This window comes from Chelonoidis abingdonii, chromosome 10 (genome assembly GCF_003597395.2).
Source record: "Chelonoidis abingdonii isolate Lonesome George chromosome 10, CheloAbing_2.0, whole genome shotgun sequence".
Classification (NCBI taxonomy): Eukaryota; Metazoa; Chordata; order Testudines; family Testudinidae; genus Chelonoidis; species Chelonoidis abingdonii.
Genome location: NC_133778.1, coordinates 60,427,942 through 60,439,786, shown reverse-complemented (window position 1 = coordinate 60,439,786; position 11,845 = coordinate 60,427,942). Strand labels below are relative to the sequence as shown.

General features: G+C 39.2%; 1 pseudogene; it reads right to left on the bottom strand.

Annotated features, from left to right (window-relative positions):
- Positions 1–11,845, bottom strand: part of LOC116837364 (von Willebrand factor D and EGF domain-containing protein-like) — a 276,210-nt pseudogene that overhangs the window by 110,952 nt on the left and 153,413 nt on the right.

Here is an 11,845-nt window from a genome sequence, read left to right as displayed (position 1 = left end):
TTTTCCTGTCTACCTGGCCAGTGCATCTGAGTTCAGATGGCTTTCCAGAGTGGTCACAATGGTGCACTGTGGGATAGCTCCCGGAGACCAATACCGTCGAACTGCAGCCACACCAACCCTAATCCGACATGGGAATACCGATTTCAGTGCTACTCCCCTCGCTGGGGAGGAGTACAGAAATCGGTTTTAAGAGCACTATATCGATATAAAGGGCTTCGTTGTGTGGACGGGTGCAGCATAAAATCGGTTTAATGCTGCTAAATTCGGTATAAAGGCATAGTGTAGACCAGGCTTTAGTATCTTTGAAGAGGTTGAGATAAAAAGGTAGAGAGATACTCAGTTCTGAGAACTGAAGATAATATTTCAACTGCTGTTTGCAAACACAGCACTGCTGTTTAAATTGCTCCCTTCTACTGTGTGACGGTGTAGCACTCGTCTCTGTGAATAGGTTTTATGCAGGCTTGGTAGAATTTAATTTTTATTTTTTAAAGAATTTTGATGGATAATGCCTATGTTTATGCATTTTTTCTATTTTTATTGATTTAAATTTTCACTGTTGCAGGAAATTGGGGGTGGTCAGACAATTATTAAATGGCAGTATTAGATGATGAGATTCAAAAAGCTAAAGCTTCATAATAATTAAAACACAAATTGTTAGCCTCATGTCAAAGTAAATAGCCTTAAATCAAACTCTAATAGGCCAAATGAGGAAATGCTGCTTGAAAACTTATCTGTAAATTTCAGTTATTATCGATGGAAATACTTTTTCATTAGTTTGTGTATACACAGTGAAACTCACATATACCGATATTTGCTGATAAAAATCAGATTCTTCCAAGTCTAGTTTTACGTTGAAACACAATCTTCTCTTAACATTTTTGTCCATTAAATGTAAAAAAAAAAAAAAAAAAAGCCCTATGTCAATGCAATGTTAAGTAAGTAGAGTTAAACCATAAAGTCAGTGACTGTAAAAGTTAAGGTTCAAACAGCAACATTAACTTTGGCACATTTATACTAAACACATCGCTTTCATAGGTTCATAGATTGCAAGGTCAGGAGGGACCATAACGATAATTTAGTCTGTCCTTCTGTATAACACAGGCCATAGAACTTTCCCAAAACAAATTCTAGACCATCTCTTTTAGAACAAACATCCAATCATGATTTTAAAACTGTCAGTAATGGAGAATCTACCAAAGCTCTTGGTAAAGTGTTCCAATGGTTAATTACTCTCACCATTAAAAATTTGCACCTTATTTCCAGTCTGAATGTGTCTACCTTCAGCTTTCAGCTATTGGATTGGTTTATAACTTTCTCATCTAGACTGAAGAGTCCATTATCAAATATTTGTTGCCTATGTAGGTTCTTATAGACTGTAATCAATTCACCCCTTAACCTTCTCTTTGTTGAGCTGGATTGAGCTCCTTAGGTCTATTGCTATAAGGCAGGGTTTCTAATCCTTTTAATCGTTGTGGCTTTTTTATGAACTTTCTCCAATTTATCAACATCCTTCTTGAATGAGACCAGAACTGGACACAATATTTCAGCAGCAGTCATACCAGTGCCATGTACAGAGGTAAAATAATGTCTATCCTTGTCATGGTACAAATCCCCACTCTGAACCTTAGCGTCCAAAAAGATGGGGTACCAGCATGAATTCTTCTAGGCTTAATTACCAGCTTAGAACCTGTAGTGCTGCCACCAACCAGGAATTCCAGTGCCTGGTACACTCCGGTCCCCCCAAAACCTTGCCTAGGGACCCCCAAGACCCAGACCCTCTGGATCTTACAGGAGACAGGATACTTCAAATCTTGAGGGAGGGAGTTTCTGTGTGTCTGTTAGAATTTGGTTGTTGTTCATTCTGGGGCTCAGAGACCAGACGTGCAACCAGGTTTCTCTCAATCTCCTGATACAGGCTCTTATAAGTTCAAATATGTGAGTACTAGATAGATAAAGCGAGTTAGGCTTAGTTTTTTCTTATTTGCAAATGGTCATGTGGCTGAAGGAGTTTAATTGTGTATTTGGCCGAAAGGAGTTCAAATTTGTATTTTGCTGAAGGATTTAATTTGTACTAATACTTAGCTGAGAGGGTATTCCCGCTATCGCTAAAAAACCCTGTACCTATTCCATTTTTAAATTTACAAAGATAATTACTGTTTTCTTTCTTTATTAAAAGTTTCTTGTTAAGAACCTGATTGTTTTTATTCTGGTGATGACCTCCAGGGAACAGGGTCTGGATCACCAGAGGAATGGTGGGAAGAAAGGAGGGAAGGGGAGAGAAAGGCCTAATTCTCTCTGTGCCAGGATATTTCTCTCTCAGGAAGAGCTGAGAGGGGGAACAGAGAAGAGGGAGGAAGTGAATTTCCTCCGTTTGTGATCCAAGGAGTTGAATCACAGTGATCTACCAGGAACCAGGAGGGGAAGACTGAGAGAGCAACGTAGGGAAAGGTTTACTTTCCTTGTGGATGGTTTATACGAATGGAAGGACACCGGATGTTTATTTGTAGCGGTGCTGGCGAGCAAATGATGTAGGCTGATTGGGTTCAAAGAAGGAGGGCCCCACGGATTAAGTATGATCTCTCAGTGTCGACTTCGAGACCGCTTGACTATTCCTTTTAAATTACAAGATGAACTTACAGGATATGACTGTTTTTTATCTTAAGTGTAGTCATCCTCTCATCTGTGAGTTAGAACCTGGATTTGTTTATTTATCCTAGGTATGCCTAGTGAAGAGCGGAAGGGAACAGTGGGTTGATTCCCAGGGTATTGGTACGCTGCGGGGGGAAATGGGGAGGAAGCAGGGGGTGGGGGGGCGGGAGGGGTGAGCGTGGGCGGGGAAGATTATGGGGGTACTCATGTTTTCGGCTGTGTTGCCCGAGGGAGGTCCCGGAGGTGTGATTGGTCCCGGCGGTCTGTCGTCGAGGGAAGGAGTCTGATGAGGGGGAAGAGAAGGAGGTCAGGAAGCGTGAATTGTCTCTCTGTTTGTAGATTTTCAAGGAGTTTGAATCACAGTGATCTTCCAGGAGTAACCCAGGCGAGCGGTAGACTGGAGCAGACGAAGGTAGGGGGAAAGGGTTTACTTTCCTTGTGAGGGGCTGACCAGGCCGGTACCAGGGTGTTCGGTGTTCAGGTGTGCCCGGGGCCAGCGTGGGAGTCCGTGGGGGTCTGGGTATGACCGGGGGGCCTTGGGGGGGGGTGGCTTGGCCGGGCCAGTGTAGAAATTGGGAGTTGAGGTACCGGGGGGACTTGGGTCCGGGGGAGGGCTCTAGCCGAGGTGGTATCCGCGTTGGCCCCTGGGGGGACCCGGGTGTACCCGGCTGGGGGGGGGTCCGCTTGGTACTCAGCAGGCACGTTGGAATTCCTGTTGTGGCCGCACTACAGGTTCGTAAGCTGGGTTAAGTTGATTTGGAGGGGCTGAGAAGAATCTGGCGTGGGGCCGTGAGCGCCCGGATGGCTGTACTCGTTGCTCGCAGGCTCACCGCTAAGGTCGAGTGGGGATCGTGTACCGTATCGAGCGAAGGGCTTCTGGGGTGAGTGACCGCGCGTGGGATGGGTATTGTGAGCTAGTGCGACATTGGCACTGGTATGACTGCTGCTGAAAGTATTGTGTCCAGTTCGTGTCTTCTTCAAGAAGGATGTTGGGATCAAATTTGGCGAGGAAAGTTCATAAAAAGCCACAACGATTAAAAGGATTAGAACCTGCCCGTAAAGTATCCTGTCTCCTGATTGGTCCTCTGGTCAGATGACAGCCAGGCTTACTGAACTTGTTAACCCTTTATAGTCAAAGAGATATAAAGTACTTCTGTGCTATTAACTTTTCTTATCTGTTTATGACAATCCTCCTATTCAAGATTCCCCTGTTTGCATCTAAGGGTATGCCTACACCATAAAATTAGGTCGATATTATAGAAGTTGATTTTTAGAAATCGATTTTATACAGTTGATTGTGTATGTCACACTAAGCACTATCTTTATGCAAAACTTCAAACTACAGTATTAGCCATTTCTTTGTAGTCTGATTCAGCACTAGCGAAAACATATATTCCTTCTACTTATCTCATAACTGAAAAAGCCCAAAGGACTTTGTCAACATGTTCTTTAAATCACTTTTGGGAAGAGACCAAATATAATATATATATAGACATTCACAACCCCAAAGGTAAATGTTTCTGAAAATTGTGTGTGTGAAAACAGACAGGAATTCTGTGAACTGCTTCATAAGCTGTGCTACATGACCAATTCCAGTTGCTTGCTATAACTAGAGTTATGTTTAAGGTAGAACTGATTGAGAAATATTTTCTATTTCTGTGAAAACTTAAATGAAAATAAGAATTTTCATTTTTGCCAAAATGTTTCTTCAAAAATATTCACTGAGAAACTGTGAAAATGTCTCTCTTTTCTTCAACAACAATAACAAAAAACAACAACAAAAATGTTGGCTGAAAACCTACATTTTTCAGGCTTTAAATTTTTTTTTTTTGCTTTTGGTGGTCCCAGACTGCACATCTTCAACACTTAACATTTTATATATATATTTGGTTTTTGACAATCAAAACCTAAAAAACTGGAGAGTTTCAGTTTTTCAATGAAAATAAAAAATGAATGGAAAATGATCATTGCTCATGGAAATTTCCATTTTGACAAAAAAGAAGTTTCAAATGAAAAATTTCAGTTAGCTTTAGTTTCAGGTTGTAAGAATAGCTAGGAGCATAGAGAGTGCTGCCAACCAGTGGGTAAACAGATTTTTAAATATGAAACAGTTCTTGGTTCAGTCATGTTCATGTACCTACAAATACAGTATTTGTAAATATTCATGCAAAAAAGATTTTTGTTCATATTAATGTTTAGGAAATGACAATTCTTCATATGAATACCAGTATTCAGGCATTAAAACCTTCCAGAAAGGCTTCACAGAGGCCTAGGGATTGTTTATATGAATCAGATTGCATGAGTGGCGTCTAAAATCAATCTGCTGGCAAGCAATTCACAAATTAAAAAAAAATGCTAAATTTCTCAGATATGTTATTTGCAATTAATAGTTTGACCACACCTAGTAAGCTGTTTGTTTTAAACTTTTTCTATTGATGTGAGTAGCTATTAAATGTTTATGGATTGGGTATATCAGTATTTTGTGGGCGACTGTTTGTTGTTTTAAGACCAAAGAGACCGCTTGCTTTTTCTGAGAAGGCAGCATCTATAATCTCACTGGTACTGTGGAAAATGGAAAAAGCAAATGTTAAAGGTCCCCCAGGTCAGCTGCATCTGCTTGTTTTTGTTTGTTAGGGATTTTTCTTTTTTCAAAAGAAAATTGTGCAGTAGTGACTCACTTTGGCAATATTTACTCCTTTTTAGTTTGATTCTCCGCCATTTTTGTGTCTTTTCTTTGCCTTCTCTAGCTTATGGAACTATAAAGCACTCCAGGATGGATGACTGAAATAAAATGTTTTAGATAATTTCTTGTATAAAAGTATCAAAAGGGGTAGCTGTGTTAGACTGTATCCACAAAAACAACAAGGAGTTCAGTAGGACTCTTTGTTCTTTTTGTATAAAAGTAGTACTTTGCACTTCTATAGTTGCTTTTGTCCATGGATTTCAAAGTACTTTTTATAAATGTTAATTACATAAAAAAATGATCCTGGCTTTTAGTTGCAGCTGAGAAATGTACAGTGGAGGAGGTTGCAGAAGGAAACACTATTTACTATATTAAAGAACAGAATGATCAGATACATAGATGAACATGATTTGTTGAGGCAGGGGTCAACATGGCTGGTGTAAAGGGAAATCATGTCTCACCAATCTATTAGAATTCTTAGAGGGGGCAATAAATTTGTGGAGTACCATGATCCAGTGGACATAGTGTACTTGGACTTTCAGAAAGCATTTGACCAGGCCCCTCACCAAAGGCTCTTAAACAAAGTAAGCAGTCACAGGATAAGAAGGAAGGTCCTCTCATGGATGACTAAGACAGGGAACTAAGACAGGGTAGGAATAAATGATCAGTTTTCAGAATGGAGAGAGGTAAATAGTGGGTTTCCCAGGGATCTGAGGGTCCTCCAGGGGTGTATGCTGTTCAGCATACTTATGAATGATCTGGAAAAAGGGGTAAAAAGTGAGGTGGCAAGTTTGCAGGTGATACAAAATTACTCAAGATAGTTAAATCCAAAGCTGACTGTGAAAAGTTACAAAGGGGTCTCAAAAACTGGGTTAGTGGGCAAGAAAATTGCAGATAAAATTCAATGTTTATAAAGGTAAAGTAATGCACATTGGAAAACATAACCCCAACTATCCACACACAATGATGGGATCTAAATTAGCTGTTACCACTCAAGAAAGACATCTTGTAGTCATTGTGAATAGTTCTCTGAAAATATCTGCTTAATGTGCAGCAGCAGTAAAAAAAGCTATCAATGTTAGGAACCATTAGGAAATGGATAGACAATCAGAAAACGTGATAGTGCCACTATATAAATCCATGGTATGCCCATACCTTGAATACTGTGTACAGTTCTGGTAGCTTTATCTCAAAAAATCATATACACCTCAACCCCAATATAATGCTGTCCTCGGGAGCCAAAAATCTTACCACGTTATAGGTGAAACCGCGTTATATCGAACTTGCTTTGATCTGCCGGAGTGTGCAGCTCCACCCCCTGGAGCACTGCTTTACCCCATTATATCTGAATTCATGTTATATCGGACCGTGTTATATCGGGGTAGAGGTGTATTAGATTTGGAAAAAGTACAGAGGACAACAAAAATGATTAGGGGTATGGAACAACTTCCACATAAGGAAAGATTAAAAAAACCTGGCACTCTTCAGCTTGGAAACCAGATGACTAAAAGGGGATATAATCGAGGTCTATGAAATCATGAGTGGTGTGGGGAAAGTGAATAAGGAAGTATTATTTACTCCTTCACGTAACACAAGAACCAGGGGTCACCCAATGAGATTAATAGGCAGCAGGTTTAAAACAAATAAAAAGAAGTACTTCTTCACATAACACATAGTAAAGCTGTGGAACCCATTGCTAAAGGATGTTGTGATGGTCAAAACTATAACTGGGTTCAAAAAAGATTTAGATAAGTACAAGGGGGTACAATTAGATGAGTGCAAGGGGCAGGTGAGTAAGAAACAGGCCTTCTGGAAGATAAAAGGGTAGCCTGTGGTCATTCAAGGAGCGACTTCAGGGAATGCAGACCTCTATTTAAGAAAAGCTAGTGAGGAGGCCTAGATAGAGAAACTGAACTTCTAGGTGGAAGATCTGGGGGAGAACCTGCAGGGAGGAGGAGGAGCATGCCTCTGCAGGAGCAGGACTATGAAACCTGCATCAAGGATGTGGGGCAACTAGGAAGGCTAGATGGAAAATTTGTAGTATTTTCCACTTATTATAGTATAAACCAAAGTCCCCAAAGGGAGGAGTTATTGAGAAAACACCCACTGGAGTTTGACTGAGCCACAAATCAGATAGTAAACACATAGGGATGTCTATCAGTTTGTGTTTGCAGCAATTGATGTGCATTCTTGTTTTCAATTTCTGATATTCTGTGCTGTCTCAGGCTCTTTCCTCTAGTCTGTTGCTTGTTAGCAGTTACTGCAATATTGCCAAATAAATCCACATATTACTATTACCACCATTTATTACTTGATGGGAAGCATTGCTAACTCAAAAACCAGAAGGGACTTCTAAAAATCTCCCTCTCTCGCTCAGGAATTTTATCCATAAGAAAAAATCTGTTCAAAACAATTTCCCCACATAGATTGAAGCTGGGTAAAATAGAAAAAGACATGAAACATTTGGTCAGGAAAACTTTGCAAAATCCAGCAAATAAATTATGTACCAAACATCATAATTTATTAATATTGTATCAGCTGGGTAAATAACTGAAAAAACCCTCTGTTTAAACAAGCAAAAGTTTTTCAGTAAACTACTCTCTAAATATTATTAGCCCAGCATTACCACAAACAAAACAAAGTTTTCATGTTTGTATTACATTGTCAAATCACTTAAGCACATGTTTAACTTGAAGCACATGAGTCTTCTCTCCTTATTCATAAATGTACTTATGTGTTTAAATCTTGCATTTGTAAGTTTAAGCATGTGCTTGAGCAAACTGCTGAACTGGAGCTTAAATTTCCAACTTATACCTCTATCTTGCAATCATTTATGCATGTGCATATCTTTAAGCACTGTAAGTAGTCACATGGGCACTATTCCTCATTTACACTGAGAGGCCTGAGGTTAAATGAGAATCAAACCCATAAACTTCAGTGGGCTACTTATGTGTCTAAATCTATGTGCATAAGTGTTTGTATAATCAGGACCTTTGGGCCAAATTATGTCCACAGAAGCATGTTAACACCAAGCAACATCTATATAAGCCCTGTGAACATATCTGAGGTTAAAATTGATCCCATAGCTAGTTATATGGTTATTTAACTTTGAAAAAATTTCTTATTCCTCTAGCTGCTTTGGACTACTATCATATTTGAAATTCATTTACAAATTTTATTTTCTGATGGTAAAGAAGACAGATCCATCTATGCAGAGCTAGCATGTGTATCGACCACTGTGTTAGCAGGACCCTCATTTCTGGCAGCAGTGTTTGTCAGTGTGCAGGTGACACATCAGATGTAAAGAAAATCGCTTCTGTAAAACCAATTTGTTAAGGGGCTTCGAAAATCCATTTTTAAAACATTACTGAGGTGAAAAAGCAAAAGACCAGTCAACCATATATTTTGTTCAGCTTTTCAAAGTCAAAAGTGCTGATTACTAATTCATCAAATAACTTACTGGCAAAGCTGTTTGAAGAGCGAACAACTCTGCGCAGATGTTTCACCTAATCACTCTAATACCACAAGAAGATGGGGAGAATAGGAACAAACAGAATGTTTTACTCACTCTTGGCAATGCTACAGTCATAGGAACTGTGGTCTTCAAAGCACCGGCACCCCCATTCTGTGCACTGTCCATTGCCATTACAGAACTTGGGACACCTGAGAGCTATGAGTATTTCCTCGTGAGTGGCAAGTAGCCCATTTGCTGCATGAAACAGCTAAGTTCTATTTTCTAGCACTTTTCTTTCACACTCATTTTCCAAAAATGCTATCATTGCACTTTCCCATGCCAGGTCATCCTTGAGTTGCAGATCTGACAGGCATATATCAATTGCCTCATCCAGCTGTCTCCCAAGGATGTCTTTACAGATGGAGCCAATAGTAGAATTAGCAAGAACCTGCTGACAGATTTCCAAGGCTTTGGTTGAGGTTAGGCCACCTTGAGTAGGCCATATTGACTGAACTTTGGGCCGAATCCCTTCAAAGTAATCCTCTGGGAAAAAATATGCAAAGCTTAGTCCTTTTGACTCTCATTTTGAAATGGGTAAAAAGGTAAGTATTCATAATAGACTTCTTGCCTTTTTGCTCTATCCAGCACTTCTTCTGGCTTAGTGGAGTTAATAAAACTATTGGTTTTTTGATTTTTTCAAGGAAACTTTTTTTGAGTATTGTTTTAAGCTGTCATCACAGCTATCTCACTTTTTAACTGATTTTAGGCAGATATCTTTGATCAAATGCTTTGGCCAACATTTTCCCATCACTTCTTAAAGTAGATTCTGTTTCTAAGCGAGTGACATATTCTGATGTAATACCTAGATATGGGATTGCAGAAGTATAATCCACATTATCATAATGGCAGCCCAAAGATTGTGGGAAAGAACTCTGAAAGGCATTTTGTGTATTTACAGAGTGCAGAGATAGTGTGTGCTCCTTCTGACATCTGCAGTATTTTTTCCTTTTCTCCCCTTCAGAGATTGGTGGAGTCTTGTCAAATAAACTCATCCCTGGAGGTATTCTGATTAAAAAAAAAAAATAGAGATTGGGGGAAAAAAATTAAACAGCTTTCAACAAACTGGTCCATAGCATTAAATCAGCTTTCTTTTCTGAAATCTGGGTCCCAATCCAGCAAAACATCTAAGTGTGTTCTTTACTTTAAGCATATGAATAGTTTCACTGGTTTTACAGCCACCTTTGCATGACCCTCCCTGAATTGCACTATGCAGTCCATGAATGGCAATGAGGCTATTTGCTTTCATGTGCTTAAGTGCTTTGCTGGATCAGTGCCTACTTGCATGACTTCAATTTACAGAATTATTTTAAAGGACACATTTTTCAGAAAATGCATATTATCCTTTTTTTTACATAAGGTGTCTGATACATTCCTGATATAACTCAACTGAAGCCAGGAGAATTACACTAAGGATGAATATAGCTCAAAAAGTTCATTTTAAACTCTTGTATTAATTTAGCACTCCCTGCTCTAATTATTAAACATCTTCTCTCTCTTCTGATTTAGTTCATTCATATTTTTGCCTTTTAAAAATGTTACTCCTTTCAAAAACATTTGTGTGGTATGCTTCATTTCATTATTATAATGTAAGGGAGCTTCTTTTATTTGAATCCTGTGGCACCTTATAGACTAACAGATGTTTCTTGAGCTGCTTTCGTCGGTGTTACCCACTTCGTCAGACGAGTAGTGAAATTTCAGGGGAGGTATATATATGCTAGCAAGCAAGCTAGAGATAACAGGTTGGTTCAACAGGGAGGATGGCCTGTTCTAGCAGTAGAGGTGTGAAACCAAGGAGGAGAAACTGTTCTGTAATTGGCAAGCCATTCCAGTCTTTGTTTAGTCCAGAGCTGATGGTGTCAAATTTGCAAATGAACTGAAGCTCAGCAGTTCTCTTGAAGTCTGGTCCTGAAGTTTTTGCTGCAGATGGCCACCTTAAGGTCTGCTATAGTGTGGCCAGGGTTGAAGTGCTCTCCTACAGTTTGCATATTGACATTCCTGATATCTTTTGTCCATTTACTATTTATCCTCACTACGGAAAAGGCTTGAATGGCTTGCAATTACAGAACAGGGGTAGCATATATATATCCTACCCCTTGAAATTTCCACTCCTGGTCTGCGAAGTGGGTATCACCCAGAAAGCTCACGCTCCAAAACGTCTGTTAGTCTATAAGGTGCCACAGGATCTCGCTGCTTTTACAGATCCAGACTAACACGGCTACCCTCTGATACTCTTTTATTTAATTTTCCTGTCACTGACCACATAACTTATCTTATGATCACAGAGATGTGGCATCACTAAGCCAAGACTATTACATTCCTTTCTTAATTTAGTCCAGCAGTAATGATGGGGTTACTTCTAGAGGTTTCCAGTTGAATAAGCAACCATATTAAAGTTTGCTGAGTCTCATGAGAACAAATTTCTTGATTTATTTATATAGCTCGAGAGTTCTTGGAGCTTTATAGTATGTAAGATACAGTTCCTGCCCCAATATTTTGTTGTACTTTAAATACAGAGAAACAAAAATTTCTTGAAGTATTTTGGTAATTCTGCTCCCGACCCGGTTAACCTAGAAATTAGGAAAAATGAAAGAGTGCACAAAAATTTGGATCTCAGAAGGGTCTGGTACTACTGTGGGCAGAGTTAACTTATCCAGTTCATCCACTGAAAGCAATACATACAATGAATGATTGTAGACACTATGCAATATTGAAATGTTTTGAAGTATCTAGAGTGACAGAGGAAAAGGAACCATTACTCGGCTATTCAAGAGGTCCCTTCTAGGTATGATATATGAGTTTGGCATCTATTAAATATTTTTTCAAAATGAGCAGATATAACAGAACACAATTTGATTAGATTTTCTAACCTAGAATTTTTCAAATTATAGCACTGAGCTAGATATTGAGTTACTGCTGTGATTAAATTGGTAAAGGAACACCATATGCACTCAACTTTAGCTTTCATACAGTCTAAGACAATAGGATGTGTTTCTTGAGAG